Source organism: Sminthopsis crassicaudata, chromosome 1 (genome assembly GCF_048593235.1).
Source record: "Sminthopsis crassicaudata isolate SCR6 chromosome 1, ASM4859323v1, whole genome shotgun sequence".
NCBI classification, from domain to species: Eukaryota; Metazoa; Chordata; class Mammalia; order Dasyuromorphia; family Dasyuridae; genus Sminthopsis; species Sminthopsis crassicaudata.
This window is the reverse complement of record NC_133617.1, coordinates 273193186-273208691: the sequence shown is the minus strand read 5'-3', so window position 1 is coordinate 273208691 and position 15506 is coordinate 273193186.

Here is a 15506-nt window from a genome sequence, read left to right as displayed (position 1 = left end):
ACATAAAGAAGATCCAACTCACTTCCAGTTGATCAATGATGGACAGAAACAACTACACCCAGAGAAGGAACATTGGGAAGTGAATGTAAATTGTTAGCACTATTGTCTATCTACCCAGGTTACTTATACCTTCGGAAGCTAATACTTAATGTGCAACAAGAAAATGGTATTTATACACATATATTGTATCTAGGTTATATTGTAACACATGTAAAATGTATGGGATTACCTGTCATGGGGGGAGGGAGTGGAGGGAGGGAGGGGATAATTTGGAAAAATGAATACAAGAGATATTATAAAAAAAAAAAAGAAAACATTACAATTAAAGGTGTTAGGAACACTTTTTTTTTAGAGAAAAAAATAAAAATGTACATCATAAAATAGAATTTCAAAAAAAACTTATTTTAAAATGTAATTACCAAAATAATGAAAGTTCCAAGTTCAAGACTCTTTCCCACCCTCCAGCCCCTGTCCCCTGTCCTCATTCCCAGCTGTGGTCGCTTTTTAAAGAGCCTTCATTATAATTTAATGAGGGAATATATTAATACAGATAAATATACAAAGTAGGATGAAATAAGTTTAGTGTGATTGGTAAATGGAAAGGAACATTGACTTGAGTCTTAGATTCCAAATTCCATTTCTGTTATATAATATAATATAATCTTGGATAAGTTTCCTGGACTTCAGTTTCTTTATTTGTAAAATGAGAGAATTGAACCAGATAACCCAAGATCTAGATGTGTAATTCTAAGTATAGTTCCAAAGTGATTGGGGGAATTTTTAGGAGGGAGAATTCATTCACCTGATGGAAGTCAGGGCAGGTTTCATGGAGGAAGGGACATCTAAGTTGGACCTTGATGGAGGAGGCTGACGTATGGAAATACTGTTCTAGATCGAAAATCTAAATTGTAATCAGATTGTGGAGTGCCCTAAATGCCAGTTTGAAGAGTTTGTCTTTTATTCTGTAATGTTGGGTAATATTTGATATTTGAAGCACCAGAGGATCTATTCCGACAATCACCGAAAAACAAGCTTATTAAACGAACTATTCATTTGCCTATGGAAATACTGGATTAGGGAGATTTTTTAAAAAATTGATATTTAAAATTTTTTTTATATCACCAAATTTTTCTTCAGTATCTTTTATTCTTCCCCTTCCAGAGTATCACCCCATATAACTTTTTTTAAAAACACATACACACACAAATCAGTGTAATATCACAAAAGCACAAAAAATATGCCATGTTCCATACTCATGAACTTCCCACTTCTGCAAAAGTGGGGTATTATTTTGATGATTGCTACTTTGTAATATTGTTTGAAATATGGAATTGCTAAGTTGCTTTCCTTCATGTTTTTCTCATTCATTGCCTTGATATTCTTTACCTTTTGTGCTTCCAAATGAATTTTGTTATTTTTTTTCTAGCTCTGTAAATTTATTGGTATGTTACTGAATAAGTAATTTAGATAGAATTGGCATTTTAAAATATATTGGTTTTGCCTACCCATGAGCTATCAGTCTTTTTTCAATTATTAAGAACTTTATTTGTGTGAAAAGTGTCTTGTAATTGTGTTTGTATAGTCTGTGGATTTGTTTTGGCAAGTAGATTCCCAAATATTTTATATTGTCTGCAGTTATTTTATATAAAATCTCTTCCTGCTATACTTTGTTGGTAAAACAGCAAAGATTTATCTGGGTTTATTTTATATTCTGCAACTTACCTAATGTTGTTAATAATTTCAACTAGTTTTTTAGTTAATTTTCTAGAGTTCACTAAATATATCATCATATCATCTGCAAAGAGTGATAGTTTTATTTCTTCATTGCCTATTTTTTATTTCTTTAATTTGTTTTACTTGTCTTATATAGCTAGTATTTTGAATAAAATATTAAATAATATTGATGGTAATGGACATCCTTGCTTCACTCTTCATTTTATTGGGTTAACTTCTAGCTTATGCTCATTCCAAGTAGTCCTTGCCTTTGGTTTTAGATATAGAACTTATCATTTTAGGAAAAGCTTCATTTATTTCTTTGTTTTCTAGTGCTATGCTGCTGTCAATTGTCATTTCCTCTCTTGGGAGAGTAGACAAGAAAAAGCCCTTCTTTCTTATGCCATTCCCTTCCCCCCAATGTGGCTTCATTCCTAAGAATATGTAAGGGAAAAAAATAACAAGGAAGAACTGGACATCTAGCAACGGAGCTGGTCTTTCCAACTCACTTTTATAACTCACAGGTCCAAGGAATGAGTGTGCCTAAGTGTGTCCCATTGAGTCTGTCACTGGGAAACAATCAAAGCCTTTCTTGTGTTTTCTAAAGCATAGTGGCAGTGTACTGCCTTCTCCATTGGAGCTGGCTTTCAAATGGACATAAAGATTAGGAGTCATCTATGTAAAGACAATCATTGAACTTAATGAGACTATCATATCATAAGAAAATATCTAGCTTACTTTTTGTTGAAAATGAATTTTTGGGAAAACATTTGACATTTTGCTATATATATATATATATATATATATATATATATATATATTTGACCCCTGTTTGTCAAAAAAATTTTCTGTACCTATTGATGTAATCATGGTGGTGAGTTTTTGTTTGTTTTTAAACATATGCTTATAGTTTTCTTAATATTGAACCAACCCTGCCTTCTTGGTGTTAACCCAAACTAGCCATTCAATTTCAGCCCCATAATATAATTCCAGAGTGAGTGGGAAGGTTCAACTCCAGACTCTTGCTTGTGTAACCCTGGGCAAGTCAGTTGACCTTTGTTTGCCTCATTTTCTTCATCTATAAAATGGGAATTGTAATTGGCCTTCCTTCCAGAGTTGTGAGGACCAAATGAGGTATTAAAACATTCCTGACACATGATAAGTGCTATATAAATGTTATTGTTATCATGACACATTGAATGATTGAAATACCATATTTACTGTCAAATAAAATACAGGTTTCCTAAAAGTCAGTGCAGTTTTAAGCTTAATTGAGCTCTCTCTTCTCTTTTCTATATTTCAGTAGTCTCCTAATTGGTCTCTCTGCTTCAAGTGTCTTCTCTTTCCTCCCCAGTTCATTCTCCACACAGCTGCCAAAATGATTTTTCTTAGGCCCAGATCTGACCATGTCAAACTCCAGTGATTCCCTAATACTCTTGTGATCAAATATAAACTCTTTTGTTTGGCATTTAAGTCAGGCAGACTTGCACAAAGTTGTCAGCATCACTTTCTCTTTCAGTGTCAGTGAAGTCCAGCTGTGAGACAAAAATCAGAAATAGTTGGTAAGATGGCCTAGGATGCAGTGGATGACCTTGTCTTTGTTGCCTAACAAGCTCACCGATTCCTGCTTCATGCAACTTCATAGCTGTTGGAACAAATTGTTCTCATTTGCCCATTATCCACCTGCTTAGAGTAGACACTTCCCTCACTCATTGATGGGTTTGAGACCTGTCAAATACTCTCAATCTGGTTTAGCCCATCTGTAGAGGTAGTTTTTTTATGGCACTATTTCTTGGAGCCACAGGTGAGAGTTAATTGACAAGTAGATACAAAAATGCATGAAATGCCCTGGAAAGGACTTAGAAAGCCCTCATACCAGTGGTGCTAGCTCTCCTTGAACTCTCTATACACCCAAGAAATGCCTATTAAAAGCCTATTGTAATCAGAAGACTGGCTTTTGAAAAAAATGCTATGGTCTGCTAAATAAAGAATGGGAATGTGCCTTCCTCCAGCTCCAGTCCAAGGCTTTATGAGGGTTCATTATAATTTCCTTAAAGAACTTTTACACACAGCTGAGAAAGAAGGATACTGCCAAAAAATGATTTTCCAGATGAGTGCTAGTTCTGCTTTCCACACTTTAGAATTTCTTTCCTCTTCCTCCTTATTTGCTATTTCCCCACTATATCTACTAAGTATAATTTATATCCCCATTTACATGAAAACATAAGAGGCTTCAAATCCTGTTAGGATACAAAGATGAAATGGAACCAATGGGCTAAAAAGTTGTCAGTGACAAAACCTTAAAATGGAATCTGTTTATATAGATTCATATAATAATAAAATAATAGTAAAAAATATTGAAAAAAAAACTAGGGTAAAAACTTTTGATAGGGATGGGAAATGCTGGTGGTAGGATGGAGAATGGTTTGCTAACAAAAGCAGTGACTGGAGAAGAATTAGTCTTGTCACTTTGGAGTTTGGATAGGGATTGAAAGGGATAACATGACAATAAGATTTTGGGAAGTGTAATTTAACAGAGGATTCCCTGCCCCCCTTTAACTGATGGCATCCTGGAACAAAAGCCCTTTTTACCTAATGCTAGTTGATTGCTATGGGGTCAGGCACTTGAGGCCAAGGACAGACATAGAACTATTGTAGAGAGTTTTGTGTTCATACATATGGGAGAGAAGAGTTACTCTTTTTTACTCTTTCTCCACTCCTTAGTCTCCTTTGCTGGATCTTCATCCAGTTCATGATCACTACCTACTGATATAACCCAGGCCCTCTGTGCTGTTTTGTCTTCTCCCTTTATAATATTTCACTGATGATGGTGATCTCATCAAATCCCATGGATTCACATTGTTCGTCTCTATTTAGATGATTCCACTCTTCTGACCTCTGATCTTGGATCTCTTGATCGCTAATTGGACATCTTGAATTATCCCACAGCCATCTTAATTGAACTTATATTTTCACTAAAACCCTTCTCCCTCTCCTGATATTCCTATTACTGTTGATCACTGCCATTCATCCATTCATCCAGCCTAGCAAGTTCAGTGTCATTCTCAACTCCTTACTCTCATCACTCCCATACCCAAGTTCTATTGATTTCACCTTATAAAATCTCTCACATATGCCCCCTTCTCTCCTCTGTCACAAACCATGTTTGAATTCTTGTAATAACTTTTAGGTTGGTCTTTCTGCCTTAAGTCTCTTCCCACTCAAGTCCATTAGCTATCAAACTGATAGTTCTAGAGCACAAATCTGACCATGTCACTCGTTACATTCTGTTCAATAAACCTCAGCATCTCCCTGTTATTTCCAATATCAAATAAAACATTCTTCATTTTAACTTTGAAAGGTCTTCACAACTAGCCTCTTCCTACATTTCCTATTTTCTTATTTTACTACCCTTAAGTATTTAAAATCATCTGACATTGGCTGATATTCCATCTCCGAATCCACACTTTGCTGGCCTTATGGGCCTGGAATGCTCTCCTTCCTTATGTATGTCTCCTGGATTCCTTCAAATCAGTCAGAATCTTACTTCCAACAAGAGACCTTTCCCAATCCCCCTTAATCCCAGTGTCTTCCCTCTGAGATTGTTTCCACATTATCCTGTATGTAATTTGTTTGTATATAGTTGTTTGTATGTTCTCTTCTCCAACAAGGTATGACTCCTTGAAAGCAGGGACTGTTTTTTGCCTTTTTTGTATCCCCAGTGTCTAGCACAGTGCCTGGAATATAATAGTATTTAATAAAAAATTATTGATTTGACAAATTCTTTCACAAACAAATAAAACAAAACATAAAGTCTTTCCAAGGATAATTCTTGATAAATGGTAACCTGCGGGGTAATGTGCAGAGAGAAGAAATGATTGTAGATTTATCCTCAAAGTTATTAATTTTGAGAAAATAAATACTATAATATTTTCCCTCAAAGTTCAATTATGAGTGGTAGAAATAATATTCTTTAATATAAGAAAGTTGATTTTTCCTTTTAAGAAAATTCTTCTATCAAAATGCTGTGATGTCTTTTCCTTATATGAAGGTTAGTCTGTCTTCTTCAGGACTTTGGCCAAGAATTACAAACTCCAGCAAATTCTAGCAAGTTGTAGAGGCTTCAAGGATGGACCCAGAGATGGATTGGTTATATGTTTTTTCCATGGACCAATTTAGCTAAGACCAGAGAAGCTCATTATTTAAATTGGCTGCATAGTTTTTTTTTTTTTGGGGGGGGCAGCATAATCTTATAGGTCACATGGTAAATCATTAAAGAATTGCATTTTTCATTTGTGGAGTGAAAGCTCCCACTAATTAGATCACATATCTCCCAAGTATTACTTTAAAATATCTGTTCTGTGACATAGTAATTGTTGGGACAAGCTATCAAAATATTCTTTGTTCCTCAAGCTTACCCAAAATAACCAGGAGGTGAAGTAGTGTACCTGCCATCTTTGTTCTGGTAGGTGATTGATTCACTGATCAAATGGGACTTTCCTGTCTGTACTCCCTTCCTTCTTTCCTTGTTTCTTTGATTCCTTCCCTTCTTTCTTTCCTGACCTCCTTCTTTTTTTCCCCTCTCTTCCTCTCTTCTTTTCCTCTGTCCTCTTCCTCTTTCTCTCCTTCCCTCCCTCCCTCCTTCTCTCCTTTCTTTCTCTCTCTCCCTTCTTTCTTTCCTTCCCCTCTTCTCCTTTCTCCTCCCCTTGCTTCTTTCCCTTTCTTTCCTCCCTTCCCTGCCTTTCTCCCTCCTTTAAAAAAAAATTATTTAAGGTTTTAGCTAAGCCCAAGGCATTTTGTTGACTTACATATTTTATCTGTATTACCTAAATAATTCACTAGATGGCAGCATAGAAATATTATTTTAAAAATATGTCAATACTGAAAGAAGTCATAGAATATTTTTAGCAAGACAAACTAACCCCTTGTAATTTGTTTGTCCTTCCCTAAACACAGGGGTGGACAATCAGTACGGTCATATGTGTTTCTCTATTGTGAGAGACAGAAAAAAAAAGTGTTTCTATATATCATTCTCAATAGTTGATTCTTTTCCTTGATGATGATGCTATGTAGGAATGAATGAGTGTGTAAATTCTTTGCCTTCCCTTTTTGCAGCATGTTCTCCTTCCTATAACAACTTACAGAACCTTTCCCTCTGCCGATTCAGTTTTCGATTATTTCTTAGGAGCTAATCTGTGATTTAGGCCTGACCCTGTGGCCATGTTCGGAGGAACAACAAGGTTCCAGTGATAGAATGCTTAGCTTTAGGTGTATATGTCTGAAACTAGAGGTATGCTATCTGATAGCATTGATAAATGAAATTTTAAAAAATGTTATTATTCTGTAGTATCTGAAACTGTTCTGTTAGCAAAAATAACAGTTAAACAGAAGTGTCTGCAATATCTTTTTTAGTCAATGGAAAAAAAAATTTTTTTCTATGAAGGCAGGTGTCTGTCTCCATTTTATAATTTTTGGGGTCACATAAGTTGCTTGATGAATTACCAAAAGATATAGAAACTCTTAATTTTTCTGTTATATAGTTATCAATGAAAATTGTAATTTATTATATACAAATAATAGGTTTTGTTGTTTTGTTTTTTTGTCAGGCCTTTTACTAGAGGATCTTAATATCCTAAAGTTACATGATTATCATGTGTTTACTGAAATTAGGCAACTGCAAATGAAATTAGCAATAAAAGTCCTCTGTTATGCTATGGCTGGAATGGGCAGAGTTTAACTAATAAATGTAGCACATTAATGAAGCATGAGAGATAGAAGTGAAAAAGCCCTGAATGTTTTTGCAGGATTTGAGAGAAGCTTAAATCCTGCAATGGTGGCAGTTAAAGACAATAGAAAGTGATTTTCTACTACCATAAAAAAAAAAAGTGTTGTATTACAATGAGTTTTTTCAAAGCCTTTGCATATCCTGTGGAGTATGCAACACCTGTGCTGCACAGCTTTTCCAAGCCCTCAATATTCTTTGCCTAGCTGTTCAAGGTGTTTGCTTTCATCTATAAAGTCAAATAGGATTGAAGTACTTGGTACTCTGGAGACAATGCTCTTCTCCAATTCTCCCATGGCACTGGAGATCAAGGAGCAAACAGACCTTGCTGAAAGTTTGAAGTCTAGGGACCCAGGGGCAGGGCATCCTCAGAGAAGGGAACATGACTCTGGAATTTCCTCCCTCCTAGTGGTCCAACAGGGCCCATGTCTGTTTGCCTTCAGGGCACAGTGGAGGACCCATCTGTTTGTTCAAGCATTTGTCTGAGTGGTAGCCTTATGCTGGCTCTCCTCAAACCCCTTTCCCCCTCCCATTTCCACCCGCCTTCTTCCCAATCTACCTACCCATCAATCTTGATAAAATGCGAATGAGTATTTAACATTTCCTCTTTAGAAATGGAGTATTTACCACACATGTTTTATCTATACAAGTATTTTTTAATGAATTAAAATGATATTTTTTGAATCAGGAAACATTATTATACAAAAAAGTTTAAAAAAGGATTGCATTTCATATCTTTTCACTTGCAATTTTATGTTTCAGCTAAAATTAGGCAGAAGTCAACATCCCATCTTTTATCTCTGTCCTCAAGAAGGCTATCCCTTTAAGTCTGGAATAAAGTAATTATAAGCAGTCTCTCCCTGCTTAAATTGATTTTACTTAACTTTCCACAGTAGAATTTAAGATCCTCAAGGGAAGAGACTTTTATTTTTGTCATTGTATTCCAGTACTTAGTACATTGTCCAGTAATTTTTTCTCAGTAAATTAATGTCTTAACCCCAATTGCCTCAGCAAAAAAAAAAAAAAAAAAATTAAAAAATAATAAAAAACTAACTTAATAAGTCTCGTAAGAAAAAAGCAGTGATTGTAGACTTTTATTGGACGAATGTTCTCAGTACCATTGGGACCTATGTTCAAATCCTGCCTAGATAACTTACTGGCTGAATGATCTTTCTCATTTATAGGCTTCAGTCTTTTCATCTATCAAAAGGAGGGTAGACTCAATGATTCCCTTCTGGCTCTTACTCCTCTGTCCCTCTGAGCTATGGAATCCCAGAATAAGAATGTAGTTCAACCTGAACAAGATCTCCTTCCTATCTCCTTTATCCACCTTTTGTGTGATCCTCCAACATAAGGAAACTCATTTGTTTATTCTCAAGATAGAACTTTTGCTATAGCTCTAATTTAAGACCTTTTTTTTTTTTTAAACTAAAATCAAGTTATACAAATACGATTGAGCCAACAAAGTGCTAGCTATCTCAGCCACATTAGTCCAATAGAACTTTTACTCAAGGATGGAGTTCACACTCACTATTTGGTTGATTAATGCTATTTGTTGGCAAAAGGACTCATTGGGAGGATGTGTACTTCACCTCCAGCCTCCAGATTGCCAAACATTATCTCATAGGAATCTATGGGTCTTCCATGAAATGGTTCACTCTTAATTTGGGTGACTGGAGGACAAAGTGTTGCATGTTAGAACTTGGTTTGGAGTCTATCCTCACTGGAGATCTTAGTTTTGATTAGACTTGTAAACACACTATTCAAGGTGAAGTGATGTGATGGTCTAGCTGAAAATGTTGATGATAAAAATACATGTAGTAGTATTAAGCACCACTACAAATTCCAATCCTGAACCAAATCCTGTTAGTATCACAAAGTAAAGAAAAAGCAGTTTTGAATAGTCCGATAATTCTCAGGTAGGCGACTTCAAATGAAGGTATACTCTTGCATGTGTTAATATAAGCAAAGCAGAATATAAAATTAAAAAATGCAAGCTACAGAATTATAGCTCACACAGTGTTACCCCAGGAGTCTTAAGGTAGAGATCCTATTTGGGTCAAATTGTGGAGGCAAGCACAGAAGAAGAACAAATCCAGAAAATAGCAGAGTAGGGACTCATGAATAGGGAGATATGCTCAGTCATGAAACCACTGAAAATTTACTTCCTAGGTTATAAGTATCTATGAAGGCCAGATCTTCTGGCATGAAGAGCAAAACAAATTTATTTCTGAAACTTCCATCCATTATTCCTAGCTCTTTTCACAAGGATCAAGCAAAATATCTAATACAAGTTCTTCATGCTGATTTTCAAATACATGAAAACAAATACAATTTCCTCCTTTTGTTTTCCTCTTTTCAAGGCCAAATATTCCCAGTTTCTTCAGTTAAATTTCATATAAAACTTATGAGGTTTTCTTTTTCCTAAAAAGAAAACAAAAAAGGAGCTTTAATATAAGAGGGTAAGTGGGAGAAGAAGAGGGAATGTCAGAGAGAAGGAAAAAAATACCATCATAGAATTAAAAAGCACATGAGGAAATAATAACGCAGACATATCTTAGAGATATCACAGTTCAATTCCAAACTATTGCAATAAATGAAAAACTGCAATAAAGTGAATCATATGAAAATTTTGATATATCAGTATATATAAAAGTTATGTTTACACTGTACTATAGTCTCTTAAGTATACAATCGAGTTGTCTAAAAAAGTTTATACTTTAATTAAAAATACTTTATTGCTAAGAAAAAAAAAAAGTGCCAACCAGCATTTGAGCTTTCAGTGAGTTGTAATTTTTTTTTTCTGGTAAAGGTCTTGCCTGAATATTGATGACTAATCAGAGTAGTGGTTGTAGAAAATCGGGGTGACAATTTCTTAAAATAAGACAATAAGACTGCATAGATTGACTCTTCCTTTCACTTGAAGATTTAGAGGCTTTTGTAGAGTTATTGACTGGAATAATATTAATTGTTTTTCAAGGAATAGGGAGACTCAAAGAGAGGGTGAGAGACGGGGAACCACTGGTTGGGGGAGCAATTATAACACTAATATTTGTTGAGTAAGTTGCTACCTTTATATGGGCACAGTTTGTAGTGTTCCTTCCCCCAAATTACAATAGTAATCAAAACATCAAAGATCACTGACCCCAGATGACCAGAATATGTAATAATAATGAAAAAGTTTGAAATAGTGGGAGAATTACTAAAATTTGACACACAGAAACAATGTGAACACATGCTGTAGAAAAATGGCACAGAAAGACTTGCTTCATGCAGGGTTACCACAAATAGCCAATTTGTAAAAAATGTAATTATCTGTAAAGCACAATAACACGAAGTGCAATAATCTGAGGGATATCTGTAATACCTAGTATTTCTATAATACTATATGCCAGGCACTTTACAATTATTATCTCATTTGATCTTCACAATATTCTTGCAAAGTTGGCACTTTTATTATACCAATTTTATAGATGAAATTGAGGCAAACAGTTAAGAGACTTGCCTAGGGCCTCACAACTAGTTAATAGACCTGAGGCCAAATTTGAACTCTGGTCTTCTTGACTCTAGTCCCAACACTCTATTGCTGCTCCTAGATGCATCTAAATGAGTGAAGAAAAACAAAAATAAAAAACTCTTATGATGCCAGGGATGCCCAGGAACATAGACTCAAAATTAAAAAGCCAAATTAAAAAAATTTAAAAAATTAAAAAAAAAACACCCACAAGCAAAAACTAAAAAAAAAAAAGTTTGCATATGAAATCAATTAGAATTCCTTGAAGACACAGTAATTAAAGTGACTATTAATGAAATGAAAACTGTGGAGCAGATTTAAAAATGGAAATAGACTACCTCAAAAATTAGAATGGACAAAGCAGAAGCTTAATGACACCAGAAGACAACAGGTCACATTAAAATAAAGTGAAAAGATTGAAAAAACAAAAGAAAATGTAAGGTACTTAATATTTTTAAAAATTGACAGCAGATCAAGAAGAAATAATCATTGAACTATCTGAAATGATCAAAAAAAGAACATTGCTATCATTTTAGGAGATCATCCAAAGAAACTATCTAGGTATGATGAAATAGATAATGTAAAAATAGAGTCTACTAATTACCTCTTGAAAGAAACCCCAAAATGTCTCACAAATGTCAATCATTGACAAAATCCAGAGCTTCCAGATTGAAGGAAAGATATTAAAACCAGAAAAAAGAATTCAAATACTGAAGAACTATAATTAGGATCACATAAGCTTTTGCAGGTAGCACTAAGAAAGGAAAAGAAAACATGGAATGTGATATGACTTAGGTGAGTAGACACACCTTTGAAACTCCAAAGGCAGCATTTTATTTTCTATCCTGAAGGGCAAATCTTTCCCCAGATTTTCGATTAATTGGATGTTAAAGATATAAATTAATTGGATGTTAAAGATATAAAGGATATAAAGGAACTTCCATTCTGGGAGAGGGAAGGGTAACAGAGAAAGGCTAAGGGCAAAACCTAAAAGATTCTTTTCAAATCTCAGGTCACCACCCCTGATTACAAAACCCAATCCCTTCCCCCAAGAAGCTTACATTTTTTGGGGAGAGACAACTTTCACCCTTCCTTATTCTTTGATGTCCTTGTGGGTTTCAATTTTCTAATTTGTTTCATTTCTCCAATTTAATTTTTATAACTGTGGAAACCAAATAAATGCCCATCCATTTCTCACAGCACTTTTGAAGCAATGTGCATAGGAGGCACCTTTATCGGTAGTCTTGATGGTATATTCAATCTCAAAACACAACTTAATTATGCAAATGACGTTTTGGGCCACATTCTAAGATGTCACATAGTTGACAGCATCATCTTAATTACAGGTTTAGCTTGGAACCAGTAAAGTCAAATGTAATCCTAACCACTTGCTTAGTCTCTGAAACTATGGTCCATTGCACTGATTTAGGGACCAACTTTCTGTATCTTGTCTGGTCACCAAAAGAATGGCATTCCTTGGAGATAAATTAACATGACATTTTACCACTATGCCCCTAATGTTTCTTCTTACCTTTGACTGGCTTATGTTATGTACTGGTTTTTTAATAATAATAATTTAATAAAATTAATAACCTTAGGAAAGGAAAAGGAAGTAATATATAGTAGGACCATAGATTTTAGAACCACAAATAACTTAAACATCCTCTAATCCACGATCTTCATTTTACACACAAGTAAAAAAATCCCAGAGAAATTGTTTTGTTTTGTTTTGCTTTGTCTTTCTCATTCCTAACATACAATTAAATAATGCTTGTTGGGTTGAAGTCCTAACCCATATCCTGGGACTCAAGATCCAGTGCTTTTTCCACTATGACACATTTTGTTACGGTTTTGTTGTTCCTCCAGTTAGGTAATATGGTAGTATAATGAGAGCACAGGTGGCAGCAGCTGCAAGAATGTTTTTCTGGTAGTAAGTAGGAGTAAAAATCCAAATGAACTCAGCTTTTCACATGAAATGACAGGGTGGAGGGAGGACCTAAGGAGTCTGTCCTTGTATATGGGTCATAATGTGGGAGGAAAATTACTTTTGGAATAAAAAAAAGAGAATAGATAGACCCATTCTTAGATCAGGATCAGAAGAACTCAGAATTAATCTTCTCCATTGTTTTGAGAACAGCAGATGGCAAAAATGGATGAAGATAATGAAGGAGAGTCTCGGGAAACCAGGCAGCAAAGTAGAGACACTGAAAGCTTATATCCTTTTTAAACATGGACTTTGCACTGTGCTGATTTCAATTAAAATTATGATTAATTCAAAGAGTAAATTATAATGTTTGCTTCCTAAGAGAGAGAAATATAGTGTCTCTGAGGTTTCTAGATCAGGCAATTGGGAGAATGTGGTATCAATAGAGAATACAGGAGGAGAGACTGGGTCTTTGGGAGATGAGGTGAGTTCCAGATTGTTGAGTTTGAGACAATTGTGCTGGGAAATGTTTAACAATTGACTTTCTGGAAAAAAAAGTACATAGCACACTTTTATGTTTATTTTTCATTAGCAACCATTATTTTTACATCACTTTCTTAAGGCTAGACAGTCAACAAAATAATAAACCAAGCCCTAATTTTGTAGCAGTTGCTGATACCTAAGGAAAAATGATCACATTCAAAATTAAACAACCAGATCTTGTGAACTAGTTGGAACTAGTTCTGGCACACCACAGGTGTGGGATCAGTGAGATTCAATTTAGAAGTAACAAATTTTGCAGGCAATAAGGAGAACTTCAAATATAAAGAAAAGGAAATTCCAATAACAGAGATTATTCTGCTCCCACCAGAAAACATGGGAGGGAATGGAATAATTTGTCTTGAAGAGAATTTGAGCTCAGGATGCAGTCTAAGGTGACCTATCCTTCAAATCCAAACAACTATAAATCTTAAAAAAATTTTTTTTGAAGTATTCTTAGAAAGAAAGCCAGACCTAAGGAGATGTTTTTTTGCCTCCAGAACACTCTAAAACAATAGAAATGTAGGAAGAGTGCATGAATGTAAAAACCAAGCACAGTAATAGCAACAGAGTTACAGTCTAGTAAGAGATTTGTTTCTAAACATACACAGAGACCAAGATGAAGAAGTAAGATGGAGATAAGAATGAAGAGATGGGCGTGGAGTATTATGGTCAGAATCTGCTGACACTTGGTAAATCAATTTTTTTTCTTTCTGGACTATAGTACAAAAAGATAGGGTGAATAAAGGGATATGGGAACCTTATGTTGGGCATATTCTGGGGAATTGATGCTTGAAAAGATCTTTTGTCATCCTATGGAGAAGGGGAAATTAAAACTGCACCTAGAAGAGAGCATAAACCTAGGGAGGAGAATTGAGGCAAATGGAAAAAAGGCGGTGATTCCTAGAAAGAAGAGCACAGAATATGTACTTGGGCATTTTGATTCCATGAGAAACACAAAGAAGAGAGAGAGATATTAGATAATTATAAGGCTCAGGAACCAGAATATGAGGGTCCAGGTAAGACAGACAGAGAAGGTAGATAATGAAGAGTAAAATAAAATCTTTTTTGGAAAGGGGTTAAAAAAAGGAATTAAAAAAAAATAAAACAACCTCATGAGCAGGATTAAAGTGAAGGAGAGGAAGGGGAAATCTATTTGATAAAGGAAAAAAATAAATCAGATAAAAGTAAGGAAGAAAAAAATGACTAAACAAAACTACAGAAACACAAAAGAGGAGATAATAAAAAAGGGGATAAGATAAATTTGAAAAAAATGCCCATAGAAACAACTAAAACCTAGTTCTTTTATTTATATATATATATATTTTTCGGTATGAACATTTATTTATTTTTAACTTTTTTATTAAAGCTTTTTAATTTTCAGAAGATATGCATGAACCCTGCATTAACTCTGCAAAACTTTGTGTTTCAATTTTTGCCCCTCTTCTCCCTAACCCCTCCCCTAGACAGCAAGTAATCCAATATATAATAAACATGGTAAAAGTATGTTAGATCCCATATATGTGTATATATTTATTCAATTATTTTGCTGCACAAGAAAAATCAGATCAAAAAGGAAAAAAATGAGAAAGAGAATAAAATGCAAGCAAGCAACAAAAGAAATGAAAATATTATGTTATGATCCACATTCAAGTCCCACAGTCCTCTCTCTGGGTGTAGATGCTTTTCTTCATCACAAGATCATTGGAACTGGTATCAATCATCTATCTCATTGTTGGAAAGAGCCATGTCCTTCAGAATTAATCCTTGTATAATCTTGCTGTTGCTATGTACAATTATCTCCTGGTCCTGCTCATTTCACTTAGCATCAGTTCATGTAAGTCTTTCCAGATCTCTCTGAAGTCATCCTACTGGTCATTTCTTACAGAACAATAGTATTCCATAACATTCATATTACACAAATTATTCAGCCATTCTCCAGTTGATGGGCATCCATTCAGTTTTCAGTTTCTTGCCATTACATAAAGGGCTGCCGCAAACATTTTTGCACATGTGGGTCCCTTTTCCTTCTT